We start from the raw sequence: 23,682 nt of genomic DNA on the forward strand, positions 1-23,682 counted from the left end.
TTGATCGCCTGCTTTGGTTTGGATGTTAAATTGTCCATGCAGAATTAATGGCCACCACTGCCCTATAACACTCCATTACCCCGAGTGGAAGCAGATGGGCAGCAGAAGCAGGGTATCGTGGGTAAAGTGCCTCTCAGCTCTGTCTCCATTCTCCCCTTCATTGGTTCTGCAGATGTGTTATGAGGTTCTTCACTCCCAACTGAAAATCACTGACGCTTCTGTTGCCGTGCTGTTTAGGCCGGAGATCACATGTGCTCTTTTCCACATACAGTACACATCATATATATTAGCAGTGTTGAGTCATTCCTCTGATTTTTTTTTTTTTTTTTAACAGGTATGGAAATGTATTTTGTCTTTTGTTGTTTATATTCTTTGTTTAAAATGTTCATATTGAGAGAAACACTTGTGTCTTGGTATCACTTTATTTTATTTTACAATTGATGCTGTTAACAAACTATTAACTAAGAGTTTTAGCTCAAGAAACTATAAATTTGGTGCTTATTGTTAGAATGGGATTTTAACTACAGCATTCAAACTGTAGTTTTGCCAAATTACTAAAATGTTATCAGTATATACATTTCTAGTCAAACCATCCTTCTGCAATCTTATACAGAAATAAGGGCAGTTAGAACAGCTAAAACCGTGGAGGAGCGTTGCTAATATGTGACTGTATTGTATTTCAATATGGAGCAATTAAGTTTTGATGTTAAATTAAAAAAAAAAAGAAACACAAATACATGAAAATGAAATGATTGAATGACAACAACTTTCTATGGTTACAACTGAATTAGTCGTAAAATAGCTGTATAAAATAATTAAACATAAAATAACAAAAAGATATGATATTAATTGTAACCAGTTTAAATGTTAAATAAAGTTACATGTGAGACCAAAGAGAGAGCAGTAGCCAGTGAAGAAAAGCTTCAGAGCAGGAATGAGCAGATTTCTATTTTGTGTCTTTCTTGACTATGTGACCAAAGGGCTGAGACATACAAAATGCCCAACTGACCACATGGTAAACACTCAAAGTTCACATAAATCTTGACCTGTGCCTGATCTTATCCTCATTTGTAAGGGCTTTTTGGTGAAAAAGACATGTTTTGCAATTTAATCAAGTGCATATGACATATATTTTGATTAGTTAGTAAGGTAATAGTAGGGTTTAAGTACTGTATTTGGTAGGATTAGGGATGTAAAAGAAAAGCATACAGTACTTTATAAGTGTTAATGTAGTGTGAATATCTTAATAATGGGCAGTCAATAAGCCAGTAGTTAAATGGATGCATTGTGACAAACTAAAGTGCAATCAGTGTCTATAATAGACAATTAGTAAACAAAAGTTGAAACATTAATGATAAAAATGGCACAAAGACTTTATTGTTTTCCTTTTTTTAATTGTTTTTGACAAACTTATTATGCATCCTTTTTTGTTCCACCAAACTGTAAAAATCATATGACAAAAGTCATAACAGTTTTTTGTATTTTTTTTTTTTTTTTTGTTACTTCAGGTTATTTAAACCTTAAAATTGCATTAAAATGTCTCAGTTTCCAACCTTTAATTAATTAATTTATTTGTTTTTTTTAGAAACACAAAAGAATAGTAGGGAGCAGTTATATAGTAAAACACAATACAATTTTGCGCTGTAATATATATATTAAAATACATATACATATTTCAATTTTGTATTACTATTTTTCTGCCTTTCATGCGAACCAGAAAATCTGAAAATTCCTGCCAACAAAAATAATTATATTTTAGCATTAGAAAAACTACTGTGACTAAAGAGCTTACATGTGTTAGTAGATTAACATTACAGAGCTACAAACCCAACCTAAGTGCTCAACAGAGATTTTTAAAAAGTACTTTTTATAATAATAAATCCTAATATGTGCATAGCCTAGCAACACCTTAGCAACCACATAAATCACCCTGCCTTGGCAACCACTCAGAACATCCTAGCAACCACATAGCAATGCCTTAGCAGCTGCCTAGCAACCACTCAGAATACATAAGTAACCACCTAACAACACATTACCAACAACTTGGAACACCCTAGCAACCACTAATTATTAAAATGCTTTAGCAAACGCCTAAAAATGCCTTAGCAACCAGTAAAAAGACCCTAACAACCTTTTAACAGCCGCCTAGCAAACCTTTAGAACACTCTAGCAACACTTTAGCATTTGCTCAGAACACCTTAGCAACCACATAGCAATGCCTTAGCAATTACCTAGCAACCACTCAGAACACCCTGGCAACCACCTAACAACACTTTAATGTCCTGGAATTCCCTAACAACCACCTAGCAACCACTTAAACCAAAATACTTTAGAAACCGCCTAACAATGCCTTAGCAACCAGTCAAAAGACCCTAGCAACACCTTAGCATCTATCTAGCAAACACTCAGAAACCCTAGCAATTGCCTAGAACACCCAAACAATCACCCTGCAACGCCTTAGCAACCATTCAGAACACCCTAGCAATCATCTAGCAACACCTTAGCGACCCACTTGAACAGCCAAGCAACGCTTTAGGAACCAGTAAAAAGACCCTAGCAACACCTTAGCAGCCCTCAGAACACTCAGAACACCATAGCATCCACATAGCAACACTTTAGCAACCACCTAGCAACCACTCAGAACACTCTAGCAACCACCTAACAACACATTAACAACAACCTAGAACACTTTAGCCACCGCCTAGCAACCACTAAAAAATCTCAACACTCTAGTAACTGCCTAGCAATGCCTTAGCAACCAGTCAAAAGACCCTAGCAACACTTTAGCAGCTGCTTAGCAAACACTCAGAAACCCTAGCAACCACCTAGCAAAACTTTAGCAATCACTTACAACACCCTAGCAACACCTTAGCAACCACCTTAAACACCCTAGCAACCATTTAGCACTCAAAAAGAACACCCTAGCAATGCATTAGCAACCATCTTAAACACCCTAGCAAGTGCCTAGCAACATTTTTGCAACCAAACAGAACAACCTGGCAACCACTCTGAACACACTAGCAACTGTCCAGCAACACCTTAGCAACCACCTCAAACACCCTAGAAACACCTAACCAACCACATCAAACACCCTAGCAACACGTTAGCAACCACACAGTACACCCTAGCATCGCCTTAGGAAAAACTCAGAACACCCCATCAACCGCCTAGCAGTAAACATGCCAATCCACACTAGAAACATGCTTATATATGTAGTGATCTTTTTTTACCAACTGTTTCAAACTTCTTAAAAGGACTTCAATCATTAAAAACTTTGAAACTACTTCAAACTGTCAGACTGGGCTTTCTCGAGCCACCATAAAGTTTGTCTACCAACTTTAAATTTCTAGTTGGAATGTGTGTATTTTAAAGTGGACACAGGCCACCTATAGAAATACATTATGCACCTTCTTATCAACGAATAACCACCTACAATTTGTCAAAAGAGTATTTTTAACTCTGTGGATCAGACACTCTCTCTTTCAGCCACAAAAGAGGCACAGAAGTCAGGCTGAATGTCAGAGTTCCCTCCACACATACAATACCTGAGAGTCCTTGGAGAAGATAACACAACAATCCTAATCCACTTGCATTTGGCCTCTCTCAGCTCGCCGTGAAACAAACGTCAGCCGCCGAATAGCCTTCAGACATCACTACACAATTCTCTGAGACTGTGATCTGGAGCCGAGAAGAGAAAGACAGATTAGGGTTTATGGAAATGAATCTATCAGGTTAAACTCTGACAGGAAAATTGTGCTGTCCATGAAGTTGTAACAAAGAGGAGCCACTCTGGTGGTGCAACTGTTTTAAATGTGATTAGGAGATTGTTTAAACAAAGAAAGAGGTGAAGAGAATGAAGAAAGAAAAGAGAGAGAGAGAGAGAGAGAGGACAGCAGACTGGGTGATACAGCACCCTCTTCTCTCACTCTTTTAATTAACTTCAAGGGTGAAGGTGTGAAATTTAATAAAGGGAAATTAATAGATGCCAAAACCAGTGTGCTGGCACGAATAAATTAATTTCAATCAAAGGAAATGGTCTTGCATCATTGTCCAGTGTGTGTGTGTGGAGATCAGAGCAGATGGAGGAAGGCCAAATGTATTCCAGTGTGTTTCTGAAGGGTTGGCCAGTGTTTAATGTATGTCCGGACGAGACTTTAAGGCAGGTGTTACTGTCTTGTTTGGGCATCTGAAAAGGCTTTGTAAGCAAGAAAGAAAGAAGTCAGTATATATATCCGCTTAACAGCCAACACAGGCCCATTGAGAAAATGTGCCCAGGGTTACATTTTTGTTAACCAACAAATATGTGCTCGCTGGTACATATGGCTGCATTTTAAGGTAGTCAGAGAGGGGTGACCGGTAGTCAGAGAGGGGTGACCGGTAGTCAGAGAGAGGCGACCTTATGACTAAATAATTCGAGAACCTGCGAGACCTGGTGTGTGACCCAAAATGGCATTGTCTGTCTGCTAGACCGCAAACAATTTCGGTGAGTTTTCCCCCCCCACTTTTCTCCACGTGTTTCACAAAAATAGCACTAACAGAAACTGTCCACAAGGAATTCCAAAAACTCCAAGAAGACACTCTCACTAAAGATAATAGTTTCTTAAAGGACTCAGTTAATGCACATTCCACTCAGCTCACTTCCATGGTCACAGAAAACAAATCGATGAAAGAAAACATTTTGGACTTACAAGCACGTAGTATGAAAGACAATCTAGTTTTCACAGACATCATGGACCAAACTCCAGACAACCCTGAAAAATTATTCAAGCACTTTTTGACAAAACAACTCAAACTAGAAGCAAAGTAGAGTCGAATGAGGTACGAGTCCAGTGAAGGATGATTTCAGAAATCAGGGAAAACAAAATCCAAAAAAAGCAGTGTGAGACCATAGTAGAAGCATGTGGCCCATAATGTTTTTTTTTATTGTAGTTTGTTTTTGAAAACACTAATGGTATGTCAGACGAGATCAATCTATGTTTATTATGTATAACGATTACCCGAAGGGGTTCTTATTGGACATGCATGATGAGGACATTTCCAGAAATGTCCACAGAGGCCCCTGGTGGATTTACAAGAAATAGCATGTATGAAAAAACGTGCCTTGCTAACATATTTTAAATTGTCAAAAATAAACACAGCACCCTCTAGTGGATTTGTGAAAACAAAAACTGCAAGAAGACAGTACAAAAAACATAATTGTCGGTAATGTAGCACTTTGCACATATTTCCAATGAGCCTGGGTTTATAACAGCAGTATATATCTAGGGTTCTTAATGCAAAGTCTAAAGTGCATGATGCAAAAGCATTTTGTGGGCATGACTGATTCCACTTTTGTGTGTTCAAAAAACTTATTTCCAAACACACATCCTATTCTTGTGTCTCCAAAACCAAAAATAAATAATATTGCATTTTAATCCTTAATTTTTTTCATATGTAAAGATATTTGTGTATTGCTGTACATCCTGTGTGCATTAAGCGCTTGGACCTGCATAGCTGCATAACTAACGTGCTCTGCGCTGGACTTTAGACCAGCTTTTACTTGGTCAATGGCGCGGTCTATTTTAGTTTCTTAAAATATCATGTGCCAACAATGCATCTTAACACACCTCCTTTATGGACCAGCTCACCCATGAGTCTACAAAGTGGCGCAAATGGATTTGCTATTTAATCAACGTGGCACAAAACGTGAAAATTAGGGTTGCATTGGTCTGAAAATAGCAACAAATCATTTCAAACACTCCTTATTGTATAATGGGGTCCCTAGTATTATGTTGAAGCACATTACAAAGTAAAAAAAATAGATGGGTATTAGATTATAATATAATAATTGTGATGACGTTTTCTAGCACAGTGGTTAGCACTGTCGTCTCAAAGCAAGAACTGGTTCAAACCAACTCACACATACATTTTATAATATATGGTTAGTTAGTAGTTTCATCCCTCGGGTATATGTGGGCAAAAGAGAAAATGCAAATGACTTTAAAAGGATAACTGCAAAAAAATCTCTTAAAGGAATTTATGGTGATTTTGTAAGAGCTTAATCAGTAGAAAGATTGAGGGAGAGAGGGAAAAAAGTGAAATCAATCAGTTAAAAGTCAGCAACCCTGTAAAGACCTTAATAAGATGTTAAAAACAGCAAGCTGAAAAGCTCATTTATGCCTGCTTGGTCCTGGATGCTTTACTGCCATTGATTAGCTGGGCTTCTCTGCACACTGAACCACAACAAACAACAAAACAAATACTGTTGTCGAAGAACGTTCACACATCGCAAACCTTCTCACACAGATACTGAAAATCCTCCACAGACTCATCTCGGCAGATCATTCTCCTTGATTCATTAAGAGTCCTAGCAGGATCCGTCTCATTCATCTGCTCTCTGATGAGAAGTGTGATTGTCCACCCCAGTGGATCCGTGTCCAATAATTCAAACCCAAAGCTGTGGATTAAAATTACTGCATTAAATCAAAGTTAATCTCCTTTCACTCATTCAGACTTTTTTTTTAGATTCAGGTTCCAGACCAACTTTGTGTTCTTTCAGGGTAGAAATGTACATTTCCTCAAATTCTCATGATTAATTTGTTGTGTTAAAACACCAGGGCTTTGATGTACTAACATCTACACATTGTACCTCTTTTACACAGACGAAAACAAAATCAAAAAACAGGTAGTTAATAGATAATCATATGATGAAACAATGCTCATCACAAACAGCTTACCCACAACCAGAGAAACATTCTAAACTGTAAACGGTGCTCAGTGTCATTCACACAACTTATAAACACAACAATGCAATAAACTTCATGCTTATTAACAGAATTTTGACCATTAAAATAATGGCCTTTTTTTACTAAACAGATCTCTTAAACCATTTTCCAGGTGACGTTTGACGGTTGCCATATTAGTGAAATAAATGACCAAACTAACAAATAATGCCTGCCATGAGTATAACCACATTCACCATCGAGATGTGATATTATCACTCTCGTAAAAGAAGTTTGCTTTTACAATAGAAAAAAAAATACAGTTATCCAACCTTAGTGACTGATAATTCCTCCCATTTTGCTACTTGCGCAAAGCAGTGGCAGTTGAGTGCGTGAAGTGTCCAACATTCCACACTTCTGTTTAACGGTTGAATAAGTGCATCATCCGGGTAATTAAAGTGAACTAATAATTTTTTGAGTTTTTTCAGTGAATGCACTACTTACGCTATTTATATAACAAAATGGCATAGAATAGAGCATAGTATGTAATTTGGGGAGCACCTTTTGCTTTTGTTACTGTGTTAATGTCTTCTCAAATGTGCAGAAGATATTGTACATATTAAGGAAAATCTGGAGAATGTGAAAAGGCATAACAGAGCGCAATACAACAAAACCTCCCTGAATAGTAAACTGATGGCCTGTTTTGTTTCTTCAAGCACAGTAGCAGTTTTTAATAATGTGCTGGCTTCTTTTTCCCTTGCATCTGCCATAAATGTTTTAATTGTTTTTGTGTGAGCCAAATGCCTTAAAAGTTTACAGTTTAATGATATCCCTGCTAAATGACCACCAATAGCTATATTTTCACCAAACTTTTTTTTAAGCACATTTTGTAATATTGCATTTAAAAATGCTTAATAGAAACACCAAGATGCTCTAAACATTAAAACAAATGCACATACAAAAACAAATATGCACAACTGAGTAGGATGACATTTTTATCTAGTAAAAAAGTGCATAAACTATGATAGAAACACATTTACCAAACAATTTCCAGCATGTGCAGCCAAAACGTAATGTGGTATTGTTTAATTACATCATATGATAATAAAAATGTGCATAATGGGATGGCATTAATGGTCAAATTAGTGAATCGACCACATCATGAAATATCTAAAATATTGTTTTGGTCATTATAAAATTTCTCAGCCAAAGTCTGTCATCAAAGTGGTTCAGTAGTATAACCTCCCAAAACTGTATTGTCTGGAACTAGAGGTCTGCGCGAGATTGATTTTTTTAGTCTCGCTCCAATGAGGTTTTATTACACACTCGACCGCATATTCAGCCTTTTTTCACCCACTTCCCGTTTAGAATAGTTTTCTACCCAACCTGACCGTTCCTGCTAAATTTAGATCTGGTTTCCAAAAACTCACATTTAAATTGGGTACTACCAAAAGAGAGAGATGACAGATAAAACTGTAGTTTGTGCAAGGACTGTAGGCTAAATATCAGTTTTGTTTGCCCCTTTGTGATGAGACATGAGGGTCGCCTCAAACCTGAGGTTCCAGTCATGTGACTGCTAAGGGGTAAAACTTGAGTATTATCACATCCTGCGTAGGGCAATTTTTTTCCATTTTCATCTAAGATGCATGACTACCATACATCATGCTATAATGTATAATGTTAGACCACCTGCTCCTACTCAAATTCAAATTACACCAGTTACCGACCGCTATCGCGTTTTATTCTAAATATTATTCCCATGCCACAAGAAATCTTGTCGGGTCTCGTGACACTTACAGACGTCAAACATCCAAAAACCACTGTGTATTGATTGCATTTCATATTCTGTGGAGCTAATCATTTTTATACAAGAAAAAAACACCCAGATTTCTGTTTTCCTACAACAGCAATCTCCACTATTCTTTTTTGATATTTGTCACCAGTTTATCAGGAAGTGATTGTTTTGTTCTAGTTGACTGATTAGATGGAAAGTATGCTTTATTTGTAAATGTTTTGAGAAGGGTTTAGCTGCAGACAGGGTGCAGATGCAAGCTGAGCTGCATGCAATAATTTTAATGCGAACACCTAACCCCACTCCTTACACTATCAACTATGCATCAGTCACTATGCATTGTGTCTGAGATTGCATGTCTGTGACCAACTTGCATATGCAAGTCTGCATCGAGATTCTATTGGATGTTTTTTTTGTGTATACTGTAATTCTAATTCACATCTTTCAATGGAAACATAACTAATACGGTGCACTGTTTTAAAGTATCATGCATGATTAATTGCCTGCATCTCTACTTCAGCTAGATTTTCTGTATTTCTCTGAATTTTGTTGTAACAAAAAGTTGAAACTGTGATGCTCAGACGTTATTTAGGGCTGTTTGTGTAATTGTCTGGAGTGTGTGGAGTTTGTCAGTGTGCTGTGACACCGAGAGGCCTCAACGCTGCCACTAATGAAGAAATATCTGTAATGGTGTCGACTGACCTTGCTGTTTGCGTGTGAGTGTGCGAGTGTCTGTAGATAAATGTACTGAGCCTTGTAAGAAGGTCATTGAGCTTCATATTATAACAACTGCAGTGCTCTTTAGCTTCCTCTCTCTCCCTCCCTCCCTTTCATTAAAGACAGTAATACAACAGTTACTACCATTTGATACAGCAATTACTCTATTAATTACTCCTCCTACTACTATTTGCAATAATAATAATAATAATAATAATACACAAATGAATAATCAAAACTGTAAACAAAATAAATGCAATGAATAAATGATAATGGAAGCTATATTAATGAGAGAATTTGTGAAAGTGTTTCTAGAATTGTGGACAAAAGAATCTGCACAGAACAGTATATACTTTAATAAGCTTGGTACGATACAGCACTGCAAGATTATGAAATGCTTTGTAGGTCAACACAATTATTTAATGCAGAAATCGTGATGAGTAGTTCAAGCAGACATGATCACTGGTGAACAAAGTATACAAATGTAGTCTTCAAGATAAAACGGATACCTACTTTTACAAGTTTTTTCACATGTTTGTACACTTAAAATGCTTATTATTAATTATTGATTAATTAAAGTAAATGTAAAAGTTGGCAGCATATGTTTACTTTTGGCAATAAAAACAATTATACAAAAATTATAATTACAATTATTTTTATTGCCAAATGTTGCCATTTGTTGGCAACTTTTACTGGTTATTAATAATTTATGGTAAAAATGATCAGTAACACTTTACTTGTAGGGGTGTTTACAAAACATGACACGCGTCATAAATATGACCCATATTTTTTTGCATACTTATGCAAAGTTGACATTTTAAATGCAAAGACAACCTGAGTTTGTCATGGCAACTCAACATTATCAAGACAACAAACTTGTCATAAATCTGTCATAAACATGCTTGTCATAAATATTGTTCTGATCACTTTTGTATAAGAAACAAACTAAATTTGTCATTAAAATTTCTAAATAATAATAAACATGTTAATATATTAATAAAATGTTTTAAACATTTCATTATGTGTACTAAAACAACTTAATATTTTAAATCAGATGTAGTTCACAAACAAATGAGAGTCCTCAGATTTATATAAATACTATATGATTTTTATTTACATTAACAGATTCTACATTTGGAATTAAAGGTGTTTTTTTGCACAGGCTGGCTCAGAGGATCTCCTGTTCTTGAGCTCATTTTAAGCCAGACTGATTAGATGGATTATCTGAATTAGGGGTGCACAATACATCACTAAAGCATCGATATCGCAATATGCGCATCTGCAATAGTAATATCGCAGGATATGGAATGTTGAGATTATATTTTAGCAAGAGCCATAATTTCATAAACATGACATTTGTGGAGTTTGACCATAATAAAAGTTTATCATCTGCATGTGTTTTAAAGCCTGTGTCTTAAAACTTTTGCATTTTGGCACAAGAACTGTACATTTTGGTAAAATTAATAAAGATCTATTTTATTTAACTATTTAAAGCACACACGCACGCACGCACGCACGCTTACACACACACACACACACACACACACACACACACACACACACACACACACACACACACACACACACACACACACACACACACACACAGTTTAACAAAAAGGCAAGCTTAAAAGTAAATAAGTACAAACTATGAACTAATACTAATTTAATAATGATAATAATAATAAGCAATAATAATAATAATAATAATAATAATTATTATTATTATTATTATTTTTATTATTATAAAGGTTTCTATGTACATAAATGTTAGAAATACGGTGCAAAATCCAGCATAGAATGAATAATGTACAAAACTGTAAATACATGTGTAGTAGTTATAGTTGAATATTATACAGTGTTTTTACATATGATCATTACATTTCTGGTGAAATTTTTATTCATGTTGCAATATATATTGCAGAAAAACAAAATATTGCAATGTAATTTTTCCAGTATCGAGCAGCCTTATTTTGAATCAATGAATCAATATTCGGAAACTCATTCTGACCAAATCATTTGAATAGATAAATCATTAATTTTTAAAAGGTTAACTGAAAAGTATCGGTTTGTTCATGAATCAGACACACTATGTTTCAATTTAAAATAATGAGGAACAAAATGTTTATAAAATGAATTGGTGTAAAATATGTAATATCATGATTTGTGATGTGGTGATCTAAAAGTAAAATAATTCCCAAAATTCTCCAATAAAAATAATAATGATAATAAAAAAGAATTCATTACTGTTGACCACTGGATTTTTTTTTCAATTAGCTGTTGCTTTACACAACTACATTATAAACTATGTAATAAACTAGGATGTGTGCTAACAGTGAACTGCTCACACCTCAACCATCTAAAACCCCCCAGAAAATAAGAAGCACAACTGATTTAAACTCGCCTAACAAGATATGTTCCCTGACCTATCAGCCCCTGTATGTGTGTGTGCTATTGAGAGATGTGTTCTCTCTCTCTGCCCACTGTCTGATTGTGCAGATAGCTGTGCCGTCTCGTTTATAAGCTCCGGATGAGGAGACAGGAAACACGGTCTGGCCAGGCGAGATATTCGCATTACAACTAGTCAAACTCTCTCCGTGAACCAAACTCCCACATGCTGTCGGCTCCGAGTCCAGCTATCACACTTCCATCCTCCAAATCACTCTGCAAACTCTTGTGCTCTTCCTCTAGGGAGCAAGACCGGGTGACTGCATACTGGGATCTCCAGGGAAAGATGACTGGAAATGGGTTCTTTTTTTCCAGAGACGAGAAGGATTGAAAACTCATGAGTGGACACAAGGGCGTCTTGATTTAATCTTGGCATTTGATGGCAGTTGGAGTGATAACGTGTGTATGTGTGTGTGGATGCTCTCAAATGGCTTTTTTCCCCACGCCTTTTCATATCACATTTGAAAACTGTGTGATACAGTAGAGGAAGCATAAATATCTATTTTTTTCCATTATTTTCTTTCTTTTTCTTAATATTTTCTGTTTTTATTTAGATAAGATTGCAGAGACACCAACAACTGAGTTCCAGAAGTAAAAAAAAACACACATACATTTCAAAACAATTTTGTTAGATTTTTTTAAACAAAAACACATACAGATGAAGTCAGAATTATTGGTCCACATTTTTTTTTCTTTTTAAAATATTTTCCAAATGATGTTTAACAGAGCAAGGAAATTTTCACAGTATGTCTGGTAATATTTTTCATCAGGAGAAAGTCTTATTTGTTTTAGTTTGGCTAGAATAAAAGCAGTTTTTAATTTTTTTATAGACCATTTTAAGGTCAATATTATTAGCCCCTTTTTTTTCGATAGTCTACGGAACAAACCATCGTTATACAATAACTTGCCTAATTACCCTAGCCTGCTTAGTTAAGCCTTTAAATTTCACTTTAAGCTGTATAGAAGTGTCTTGAAAAATATCTAGTAAATTATTATTTACTGTCATCATGGCAAAGATAAAATTAGGTATTAAACTATTACTGCTATTAAATTAGTTAATAAACTTAAATTAGTTATTAGAGTTATTAAAACTAGAAAAATGTTGAAAAAAAATCTTTTCGCTAAACTGAAATTGGGGGAAAATAGGGGTGCTAATTATTCAGGGGGGCTAATAGTTCTGACTTCAACTGTAGGTGTTGTCGTTGATATTTAACAAAAAACATGTTTATGCTTGTGTATTTGTTTGCAATAATTGAACTTCTTTTAAAAAAAATTAATAGCTGTTTAATAGAAGAAAGAAGAGTTCATGTAAAAAAAACAAAAAAAAAAAAAACATTAAAGAACACTAATTAAGATATTTTAGATAAAAATCCATGATTTCATTTTTGATCATCTATAGGCATTATTGGTTCCAACTAGTTCAGTGTTCAGAAGGTACCAAAATTATCCTAAAAACAGACCATGGGCTTTATTATTTATCAACTTTTGTTAGCTATTTGGACAAAACTGTGTGTAGGTATAGTGTGTCCACTGTCATATTGGAGTGATAGAAACACAAACAATAAATCTTTTCTTCAATAAATCCTGATGTTAACAGATCCCAAATCACAGAGATTTTGAGACCCATCACAGTGTGATGTAAGAGTGGTTTTCCCGCCCACTGAATTGATTGATAGGCCACATTCTCCTATAATAACATCTACAGTATACACATGCCAACAGAACATTGTTTTTGCAAATAAACTGAGATTAAAGTATTTGTTACAACTCTCTAAATTTAACTTCTCTAAATAAGTTAAAACGTTTTTAAAACAATTTAAAAGAATGAGGAACTAAATATTTATTAAATTAATTGGTGTAACAGATGTAATATCATGCTTCAATATGTGGTGATCTAAAAGTAAAAGTTTCCCAAAATAAAATAAATAAAAAAATTCTCCAATAGAGTTAAGTAAAAGTAAATAAAAATATTCATAAATAAATAAAACTTCATCACTGCTGACCATTTGAAACTTTCAAATAAACTGTTGCTTTACACAACTAAATTATAAACTGTATAAAAATAAACTGGGAATATAATATTTGCATTTTAAATATTACTCTCTGTGATTTTTAATGTTTTATTAGTTTAGAACGTTTTTAAAACAGAGCATGTTTGTTATAAAAAGTCTAAAATCGCAATGTCAATCTTAACCACTATAATCACCACGGCTGCATGGTGTCAGTAATTGCTAATATGTGTGTGTGTGTGTGTGTGTGTGTGTGTGTACTGCAAAGGACATACATGTAAGACTCATTTCAGAAAGGCTTGAAAAAACTCCACCACAAAGACATAAAATCAATTTACTTAGTATTTTTGACTAGTGACCTTATTTCAGCTTCATCCGTGTCTGTCTCTATAACTGACTACTGTTTATCTGCTGTAATGCAGGAAAAGTAGACCCGCATGTGGAAACGGTGGGCGGGGAGAAGCATCTCTTTTGCATTTAAAGCCACAGGCTACAAAAACAGCAACACTGTACTCAGACACCAAAGTGGACAGATTCTGGAGGATATAACAATTAATCTAATGGGTATTCTGAGCTGAAACTTTACACACACGTTCTGGAGACATCACAGGTTTCTCTTACATCTTGTAAAAGGGCTAAAATAGGTGCCCTTTTAAAATCTAAGTACATGCTCTAAAGTGCACAGTGCAGTGTCGGCATTTGTCTTCTGAGGCGCAAGTAATTAATTAAATAAAGAAAAGATTTAAAAAAAGCTTCTCCTACTGCAGCCAATTCCGTTTTTCTGTTAATATTTGGTGCCAGTAAATCAAGAAGTGACGATTTGTTCACTTTGACTCATTGGATGGAAACACTCCTTATTTGCACATCTTTTATGCAACATTTCTGTTTTGCGCATACATTTAATTCACATATTTGGATGGAAACATAGCTAATAATTTACAATCCGTTCAAGGCACATTATTTTTTATCAATGTTCTCTTGGATAAAAGCCATGATTGTGCTACCACAACACACTGCTCAATTTGATCAATTTTAGCATTAATGGAAGCGCAAAATGCATTATAGTCTTATTTGCAGTAGTGGCAAAATTTTAGTAAGAGCTCTTATGGGTTATATTTTAGGAAAGTGACAAACAACTTTTAGAGTTATTTAAGTTGGACAACATTTTGGCACAAACAATTCCACCAATCAGAGTCACAATGAGCAAAGTGTGCCAAACAAGATCTTAGCTCCACCCACTCCACTGAAGCACCACAAGCAGGACTGACAGCGTGTGTATGTGCAGATGCTCTCAAGTAGCTTTCTCACCCCTTTTCGCATCATGTTTGAAACAAGTGAGCAGTAGATAAAGTGTGAAGATGCCACTCTGTTTCTCCATCCCTTCAGCCCTGTGCATATGAAGCGACGTGTACATGAGACACCCTCCGGAAAGAGCAGACAGAATCAGAGGCTACAAGGTCAGGTTGTCATGGCGACGGGGAGCACGAAGATGATGAGGATCCTCCTCTTCCTCCCCTCAAATGCCAAACCTGTCCGTCCTCATTAACCTCCGAGCTCCTCCGCTCCCACTCCCTCACACTTCCTTAGGCATACAGACGCCACTGTCATGTCAGCACTAAAATATATGCGGTTGACTTCTGTTGATCTCAGCCATAACGTCCTCTGCATATAAACATACAGGAAATAATTCAGCTGCCGATCTAAGTGTGAGGTATTGTGGTGAATGTGGGATGGCGGATTTGAAGACCGAAGGCCGACAGGAGACAGGCGGTGAGGGTGGCGGAAATCTTTTATGGCACTGAGCTGCCTGAAACAAGTGCGTTACAGGAGATAACTCGTCCCTGGGCTGAGCTGTGTTCTGGATGGCCGGTTTAGATTGGGATTTTATTAGCCGCACAAGCTCTTTTGTGCTTTTAAAACCAGGGAGCCTGGGATAATTTAAAGTTAGAATAACGTGAGTATTATTTCTGCCCTCTGGGGTGTAGCTTTTTTTTAAAAGATCGCTGGACTGTGCATTGCTAGTGCATTGTCTTATACATCTAAAATATAAACCTAGGATGCATATATATTTATATTGTTTTTAGGACTTCTTGGTATTTTTTAACATTTGAAATTCATATTTGTAGTGCGGTACAGTCAAACTTACAATCTTTCATGGACTTGTTATGGGTAAAATCCATTGTTTTCTTTCTTTTTCTTAATATTTTCTCCTGTTTTATATAGAGTGCAAAAGCTGGTAAAAATAACAACATGGAAATTGATTTTAACAATGACTGACAGTTATGTTGTGACCTTGGAGGTTGTTAATCAATAGTATAATAATTGTATTAAGCTTTGGATTAGATTGCATTAATTCAGCTTCTTTTAAAAAGAATTGTAACAATTGTGTAATACTGGAATCAATCCCAACATAGGCTTGTTTTAAAAATGTAGCCCTATATACATTTCTAGAGATCGTGAATCCTGTAGCTGGCTGCATTTCATCTTTAAAACGTATGCTACGGGGCGGTATGACGGTGTTCCTTTTTTCGTTTACCAGCTGATTGCTTACCTCCGTATGGACAGCTTTCCTAATGTTACTAGTTTGTTTGGTAGCTCACCATGTACCTTGTGGGACTTGAGACAAAGAGCAGACTTGACCATAACAATGGGATTCATGTCCTGTGAAGAACAGTTCCAGAAAGTGGGTAAGGCAAAAAACAAAAAAGCTAAAAAAAAAAAAAAAAAAGTAAATAACAGGGTGTGAATGTAGTAAAATCAGGTGAGGGCTTTTCTTTTTCTGGATTGCTTTTAATAACTGTCAGTTGGGTTTAGGGAAGGAGGTGGGCACGTCAATCTGTGTTTTTTCAAACACTATTGGTTGGGTTTAGGGAAGGGGAAGGGTGGAGGGATCGGTCGGTTGGTCAGTCAGTAAATCAATCAGTTGCCAGCGGCCTCTGGTAGATTTACATAAGAACAACAGGTGTGAATGGTACTCGCGAGAGAAATTTGAGATCTGAAAATGCAAAAATAAAAATACATTACCCTTGATGGTTTATGTAAAATTCTACCAATCAGAGAAAAATGTGACTACTGTACTATACTAAATATAATAAATACTATAGTAAATAGTTTAATAAATGTACAGTATTGTTTATTGTTTGTTCATGTTAGTTAATACTATGAAACCTTACAGTAACATGGGGCTGTGGGATTTGGGGAAAATATGTAATTGCAATTTTTTTTACAGATATTACGATTTCGATTTGATTTGCGATGTAATTTTGTAGTCGAGCTTCAGATCAATAATCTGTACTGTAGCTTCTTACTACTAAAATGCCATGAGCGAAATTGAAAAGATATTTACTTGCTTAAACATTTATTCAAATTGCTTTTAAAATACTCAGAAATTAAATATTTATTTTTCTTTAGAGCAAACCGTAAACAAATAAAATGACCATACCTTTCTGTAAACAAGTTCAACAGTAATGTAGCTTATATATATATATATATATATATATATATATATATATATATATATATATATATATATACACACACACACACACACACACACACACACACACACACACACACACACACACACACACACACACACAAAACAATACACAAACCAACATGGCTGAAACAACTCTGAAATTGTACTTTTCTGTTGGTTGCTACTAGATTGAGTGTCACTGGCAATACTTTCATTTGACTTTTTAGCAAGACACACCTCATTTAGCTGCCTCTGGTGCTTTTTTAGGTGCTGGTTGTTGTATTTCCTCCTGTGGCAGCAATTCTATGACAGCTCTTACAAATGGCCTGTTTTGTTCAGTGTCTGTGACTTTGAAATCAAAATATTCCCATTTTACCAATGTTCTGTTTTTCTTTTATATAAATTCATCTATTAATGCTTTTGAAGCGACAGATGCCATCATCCCACTTGTATGCAATTTCCTGTTCGTTTCTTTTTTGTTGTGGGTGTTGAGCATAGTTTAATTCTGATTGGGCAGAACGAAAGTGTGCTCACTCGATTGGCACATCACATGCAGTCACGCATTTGCACTGTGTAGCAGAAATTAAATAACATTCAGTTGAAGTCATAATTTTATAGATAAAGTCTCATATGTTTTATTTTGTCCAATTAATAAAAGCAGTTATTAATTTTTTAATAAACATTTTAAGGTCAAAATTATTAGCCCCTTTAAGATATATATTTTTTAATAGCCTAGAGAACAAACCATCATTATACAATAACTTGCCTAATTACCCTAAACTGCCTAGTTAACCTAATTAACCTAATTAAGTCTTTAAATGTCACTTTAAGCTGAATAGAAGTGTCTTGAAAAATATCTAGCAATATACTATTTACTGTTATCATGACAGAGATAAACTAAATCAGTTTATAGAAATGTGTTATTAAAACTATTATATTTCGAAATGTGTTGGAAAAAAAATTCTCTCTATGTTAAACAGAAAAAGGGGGAAAATAAACCGGGAAGTAATTATTTAGGTGGGGGGTAATAATTGTGACCTCAACTGTATATATTTCATATTGCAGCCTCTTGCGGATAGCTAATTGCAACGTATCAAATTGCGATTTTAATTTCGATTTATCGCATAGCCTTACTGTAAAGTATTACTGGCTTTTTTTCAAATCTCTTTTAAAAAAATAAATAGTAAACCTCTAGAAAGTGTAATTGGAAATCATGTTTTGAGGTCATGAGAAAAATAGGTATATCACAAATCATGTACTGTACATTTAAATAAAACAAATGTCTGCTTATTCCGTCAGCTATTTTCATAAAAACTAAAATCGGCACAGAGCTGTTTAAGGTCATTTAAAATTATTATATTTACAGATGCATTATAGCATCACATTGCCATGGCAATGAAGGTTGAAATTGGATATAAGTTTTTCACTGAACTTACCAAAGCAAAACAGTGAATATTTGAAAGTTTACGGATTGGAAAACATCCCTTGACATTTTCCTGAGTGCGAAGTGTGTGTTTACCTTTCATAAGGCTGTTGTTTGTGATGGGCTGCAGGTTGTCGACTCCATGTATAGATCCCCTGCATCAGATAATCTCTCCCTCTCTCTCTCTCAGATTGAAAACCTGAATGTCAGTTTGAGAGGAAGAGAGTCAAGCTGAACTCAAGAAACCAGACCCTGTTACTAGTGAAAAAAACAGAAAAGATGGCGAACAGTTAAATGGATAAAGCAAGTCAAATAGAGACAAAGTGTGCTACAAATTCATTAACGCTGACAATTAAATGTGTCATCTCTGTTTCACACTCGCATTACTTCATGTGAAGGTGTGACACTGAAACGATGCACTAATAAAGATCCAGTACCTGGCCTAAATTCTAGAGTGTATTACCCAAAATCCATTGCAGCTCAAAGCCCACATTAGGCTGTATCCAGGGCTCACCAAACAGCGCCCTACACTACTTGCTGATTAGACTGCTTGTTCTTCGCTGCTGTTTCACACTAATAATAGACCGGTCCTGAAAAATTTATAAGGCTGTCTCTCCCACTTTCTCTATCGCACACATACAAACACACACTCAGACACACTCTTGTTGTCTACGCTTCAGTGGGGCATGAAATAAGTGACTAAGCACTGACCTATGCGATTATTGGAGAGAGAGAGAAGGGTTGGGTTATATCCTATTTTTAAAATGATTGATTTGGACGGGCCCATTTTTCTTTCACAGAGATTAATTTGCCTCTGGGTCCTACAGCTGCAGACCACCACTGTTACAAAAAAACCCAAAAAACATAAACTTATATGGATGGTTAAATTGTTGTCCAAGATAGACAAATTCATCTATTCGTAATTAGACTTTACCAGCTAAACATGTTAATGATCCTGAGCAGTTTTTCATTATTTTCATTGCAAATATGCATATTTTAGATGTTATATATTGCAGATGCTGCATGTAGCAGTTAATGCCGTATTGATATTGCAGTTTTTTCAGTCGATAACAAGCATTTGTCCAACCCGTTGTCACATTTACAAAACTCTAAACACAATTAGCACTGCTCTTTTGTGGCCAAATCATTCACACATTTCATGTTGTTTTCACCTAAAATGAAGTCAGTTATTTCTACAAAGTGTACATTTTCTTAACTGACAAGCTACAGTATACCTCCCAACAAAATTATGGATTATTTTTGTAGCATTTACGAATGTTAACACACAACATCCCACAATAGCAAAAACAATATTCCAAACCTTAGATACAGTATAAAAGTCAGCGCCAATAGCCTAGTGGTACTATGCACGAAATATATGGTATAACCGACATGCTCATGGTGACCTGAGTTCGATTACAGTTTCCTAAACTCTTAACATGATTAGCACAACATCAGTCTATAGGCTATATAATTAACACATTTTTTTATTGCTTTGATACAAAATGCACACAGCTAAGACCAATTTCAAGTGCTTGAACTTCTTTTACACACAAGCTTAGGCTCATGGTTTTTGCAATGCAATTTGTAGAAGCTTTTTTTCCACATGCAGAAGTGGCAGACCTGTATGGTGAGCCAAGCCTGGTTACGATGGCTGGGCCATTTAGAGAGATTGCCCGAACAGAGAGCTGTTAAGAAAGTGTACAAGCTAAAGCCGGAAGGAAGGAGACTTCCTGGCAGGCCACAGAAGTGGTGGTTAGACAACATAGAAGAAGATCTACATTTCCTAGGAGTGTGTGCTTGGAGAAATCAAGCATTGAATTGGGAAGGCTGGAGGGGACAGGTTGAAGAGGCCAAGGCCATGGCATCGCTAGAAAAAGCAGCTTTTTTACAACTTTTCTTTTTCTTTTTTTTGTTACAACTGTTTTATTGATTTTATTTCAATTTGAAGTTTTCATTCATATAAGTTACCAAACTATATAGATATTTTATTCATTCTGCTATGAAACCAATACAATCTGTTACATTTCTAAACATTTTATTCTTGTAGGGATGGATTTTACTCAGAATTAAAATGTGCCCTGTAATAAGACAACAAAAAACTCTAGAATCTTAAGAAAAGGGCCCAAAACAAACTGACACATTCTTGCCCTCCTTCCTCAACTTTGCTTCCCCTCTGGTATTGATAAATAGTCAGGTGTGACAGGTAATAAGGTTTTGTTTACTATCTTTGATAACTTTTGATTAAATCCCAACAGACATTTAAGTCACTGGTTGACTTTAACAAAATAACCATTCATTGCTCCCATAGGGTATTTCAAGAAAAGGACAAAAATGTCTCGGGGTAACAAGTCTGTGTCCAGACTGGTCCGTAGTGCAGAGCTTTCACACCTAGACTATTGTTTCAAAACCTGTGCTGTTTGCTCAGTTAGCGCAATTTGTTTGGCAATATGTGAATCCAGCAATCGCACTCGGATCCGCGCCAAAACTATCTGTTCGAGAATTGCAGAGGACTGATTGGAGCAGTCGGCACTTCAGCTCGGAGACTATTCGGTTTCTGGTTATCTCTGATTTAACAAGTTTTTTGGAAATGACTACATATACTACACTTTTAGTAACAGTAAGCTGGAGACAACCAAACTAATTGGGTAAAAGTTAACCCTGCATCTTCCGACTAACTTTGAGATCCTGTCTGAGAGAAACACATAAACCCTGGGTGTGAAAACTCTGTGCAGCATTGGGTCCCTAATGAAAGTATAACTAAAGGGTCTTGGATCAAATATAAATCAAAACTCTAAATTGACTCAAGAATGACAAATATGATTCATTCCTAATTAGAAATACAGTCTAAATTTGACAGTCACTTGAAATTGGATTAAGGTTGAATTCGGAGTTGAAAACAAATATAAATAAATTTTAATGAATAAAACAATTCTTTGTAGGAGCGCTAAAAATTCTTACACGCATGTAACCTTCGACCATTCATCATATTTCACCATTTGGCTAATAGAATGCAATCTTATATTATGTATATATTTTGTTAACTAATGCTTTAGATGCTTTTGCTAAACTGATACTTAACAACAAAAAAGTGAGAGGTTACAACCACTAAAAGGTTCCTCAATACCTAAGAATCGCAGTGTTAAATCTTTGGCACATCACATGCTATCAAGTCTACAACAGTCCAATGTGGCATGTAAATATATCTATGGTTACAACTACTGTACTATTAATTGTGAGGCTAGTATGTTTTTATCGACATCTATTGTGGATATGTACCCCTGTCTATATTTCTGGAGAGTTGAAATTATGTAGCCAGAGGTACCATTGGCTGCATTTCTTCCTTAAAATGAACGCTACAGGGTGGTACTGTATAGCGCCGCTGACAGCTTCTGTTTATTTAAACCAGGGGTGCCCAAACTCCGTCCTGGAGGGCCGGTGTCATGCAAAGTTTAGTTCCAACCCCAATCAGACACACCTGGGCTAGCTAAACAAGCTCTTACTAGGTATTCTAGGAACATCCGTGCAGGTGTGTTGTGGCAAATGGAGCTAAAATCTGCAGGACACAGGCCCTCCAGGCTGGGCACTCCTGATTTAAGTGCTACCAGCTGACCGTTTACCTCCATGCAGATGGCTTTTGTGGTGTTGCTAGCTTGCCCAGTAGCTCGCCGCAAATGCTGGTGGAATTGGGAGACAGAGTGGAGTTGACCTATAGGATGAGGTTTGAGTCAGGCAAAGAATGATTCCAAAAACCAGGTAAAACTAAAGCAAAACATAAATAAATAAACAACAGGCCGAATACATGATCAAATTACATGGCTGCGATGGCTTTTCTTTTTCTAGATTATGGAAGGGGGTAGGTGGGTCAGTTGGTCAGTCATTCAGTTGACAGGAAGCTGGCCTGGTTGGCTTTAGTGCATATTGCGCCCTCTGGTGGGTGGATTTACCCAAGAAGATGTGCAAGAAGAATTTGTGATCATCAAAAAGCATAAACAGCGGACTCTGTTGGTGTTGCAATAACAAAAACTGGAAGAAGACATACCTAAGGTTATTTCACTGTTTCCAGGAATGTAGATCTGGTTATGTATCCACAATGAGCCTGGGTTGATGTTTACTAACTGCTTTAATGAAGTCAAGTTCTGACCCAGGATGACTTTCTCAATAATGAAGTATTAGGGCTTGCCTGATCCTAATAGTGATGTGTTTGAAAACCCAGATTATCCCTGGTCTATTCCGGTCACCACAACCGTTCCACTGACCCCTCGACAAAGCAAATTATTTTTGTTAACTTGATAGAGAGAGAGAGAGAGAGAGAGAGTGTGTGTGTGAGAGAGAGAGAGAGAGAGAGAGAGAGAGAGAGAGAGAGAGTGAGAGTGAGTGAGAGAGAGAGAGCTTTTGAAAAGTCTTTTGAGGCGTCTCATGATGGATTCTTTTCCCATTTTAACATAATACAGAGTCAAATCAATCTGCAGAAATTTGCAGGCAGCCGCAATAAGCTTTTAAAGAGCTTTGTGTGTAATCAGCACAAGAAGGGATTCAAGTCCCCAAGCAGAGAAAGCAAGCGTGAGAGAGGGAATAAGAGAGGGGAAATCGGAAAGCCCTGCTGGATTTTTCATCTAGAACAGCTGTATTTAGGTGGATTCGCGGCTGGGTGTAAAGTGTGTGTAAAATTAAATGATATGATTGTGTTGTCACTCTCCCTCTTGGTGGGCTGAAGGTTGCTGATGAGTTTCCCTGTGAGTATAGTGTGTGTATGTGTGTGTGTGTGTGTGTGTGTGTGTGTGTGTGTGTGTGTGTGTGTGTGGGATTTAGAGCTATAATTGTGTGTGCATGTGTGTAATTGACTTTATTTATATATTTGTTTATAACCTTTAGTAAGGTGGCCCTGGGCAGCACAAAAGCTCTTGTAAAACAAATAAAATAATTAGCCTTCAACGTGACATTGTTATCCGACAGCACTACAGCGTCAACAGATGTGATATATTTAAATTCTACCATTCAAGCTGATCAAAACAGAAAACAGCACTGAGCTGGTTAGATTTACGACTGGGAAAAATTATATTAGAGAGAAATCACTGCAGGTTGGCTTGTTTTAGTGGTTTGATATTTGTTAT

At 36.1% G+C, this 23,682-nt stretch overlaps 1 long non-coding RNA gene across 2 annotated transcripts in view; it reads right to left on the minus strand.

The window, feature by feature from the left end:
• Nucleotides 1-19,116, minus strand: part of LOC137490330 (uncharacterized) — a 272,586-nt gene extending 253,470 nt beyond the window's left edge. The window contains exons 1-2 of one of the 2 annotated variants that reach the window (XR_012384389.1): nt 19,032-19,116; nt 18,665-18,826 (exon numbers count right to left, since the gene is read on the minus strand). This is a non-coding gene — a long non-coding RNA (uncharacterized lncRNA). Of the gene's footprint in view, nt 1-3,545; nt 3,679-18,664; nt 18,827-19,031 lie in introns of those variants that run through there. The other variant, XR_011009725.2, reaches the window with a different exon arrangement.
• Between the last annotated feature and the right edge of the window lie 4,566 nt (nt 19,117-23,682).

The sequence above is a fragment of the Danio rerio genome, chromosome 8 (assembly GCF_049306965.1).
Source record: "Danio rerio strain Tuebingen ecotype United States chromosome 8, GRCz12tu, whole genome shotgun sequence".
In the NCBI taxonomy this organism is placed as follows: domain Eukaryota; kingdom Metazoa; phylum Chordata; class Actinopteri; order Cypriniformes; family Danionidae; genus Danio; species Danio rerio.